Consider the following 1,930-nt stretch of genomic DNA (forward strand, 5'->3'; position numbering starts at 1 on the left):
GAGGGTTTACTGTACTTCTCTTTTTTGGTTTCGTAACTCCAGATCTTTAGGTATTTCACTATAACAGTCTATTTTTTCTTCTCCAGGCACCCTGTGAAATATTTTGTCCAGCTCTCTTGCTTCATCATCTCTTCCATTTGCATTAGCTAATCATGTTTCAGGCTCTCTTCTGACATCCATTTTCGTTTCCCCTTCTTTTTAATCATCTTTTCTCTGGTGTGTATAGGATGGGACCCTCGATGCCCTCCTGCAGCTCATTTTGTCTTTGGTTGTCAGTGTGCAATGTGTCAAATCTGTTCTTGAGACGTTTTCTGAATTCAGGTGGGATCTACTTAAGCTCGTACATTGGCTCTTATGAATTTATTTTTATATTTTATTTTATGGATTTATTAGTTTTTTCTTCTAGCTGTGACATGATTCCTGTGTCTTCCATCTAGTGAGATCCACGTGTGCAGTTTGTTTCTGTTTCTGAAAACAATATATGCAATGTAGAAGTTATTGATCTTGCAAAATTCTATCATGCGTTCTTCAGCGTTGTTTCCATCACCAAGGCAACCTTTTCCCACAACTGATCCTTCTTTGACATTCTAATGACCAGGGGTTATCAATGTGTCTTGCTTGTGTTTCGATCAATTTTAGACTGTAGAAGTTGGTAAAGATCTTTAACTTTTTCATCTTTGGCATTAGTGGCTAGGGCAAACATTTGAATAGTTGTATTAACCTGTAGGCATTGTACTTTAGGTTATATCTTGAAGTGTTCTTTTGGCAATGAATGAGATACCCTTTCTTTTCAATTTGACATTTACAGAATTATAGACCTTGTAACTGACTGGTTCAAAATGCTCATTATCAGTTCATTTTAGCTTCCTAATACCTAGGAGACCTTTATATGCTCCATTTCATTTTTGACTACTTCTATTTTTTATAGATTCACACTTCACACATTCCATATCCTATTATTGAATGTTTGCTGTGTCCCCACCCCCAATTTTACAGTATGCTCCATCAGTATCTGAAATCTTTGCTCCATCCACATCATTAAGGTTGACTCTAATTGGAGGCAGGAGACCTGGTGACAGTGGTTATGTATTAGGCTGTGATCCACAAGGTCAGCAGTTAAAAGCTACCAGCTACTTCTCAGGAGATGGACGGGCTTTCTACTCCCTTAAAGAGTTTCAGTCCCAGAAACCCACAGGGGCAGTTCTACCCCTAAAGGGTTGTTCTGAGTCGGCAGCAACTCATGGTAGTGAGTTTGGGGTTGTTGTTCATTTATTTATTTTAGTACTTGCAGGAGGTAGCTCTTTCTCAGTTGTATTTTGGGTGCCATCCAATCTGAGGTACGTATCTTTTGACACTTATATCAGACCACGTTTGGTGGCCATTCAGAAGGTTTTCATTGGCCAGTTTTTTCAGATTGCTGGTCCTTCTTCCCAGCCTGCCTTCGCCTGGACGTTCTGCTGAAACATAGCCACCAAACGAGGTCTTGTTGGTATTTGAAATACTAGTGGCATCGCTTCCAGCATTACATCAACACAAAAATTCCACATTAGCAAGCTGACAGAGGCGTGCTGGGCCATTCGCTTATGGTCATAATACGATACTTACCTCAGCGCTGATTTCTGGCACTACACTAAGTCCTTAGAGAGTGGGTATTTTATTAATAGCCTGGGCATTTAAGGAGGATAACACAGCACCTGGAACATCCTAGCCATACACGAAATACTTGTATAAAGAAGAAACAGGGAAGTGAAGGCGAAATAAATCAATGAACCGCGCGGATAAAGTACATGCGATTCGGATCCTAGCCGTGAGAGGGCGCCGGCCGACGGGCGCTATTGCGCAGGCGCGCCGAGAGGGCGGGCGCCGCAGAGGCGGCGGCGGCGGCGGCGGTCGTGGCCGTGGCCGGGGGAAGTGAATGGTTTTACCCAGA

Source organism: Echinops telfairi, unplaced genomic scaffold (genome assembly GCF_000313985.2).
Source record: "Echinops telfairi isolate 266 unplaced genomic scaffold, ASM31398v2 ScPeMD7_18;HRSCAF=68, whole genome shotgun sequence".
NCBI classification, from domain to species: domain Eukaryota; kingdom Metazoa; phylum Chordata; class Mammalia; order Afrosoricida; family Tenrecidae; genus Echinops; species Echinops telfairi.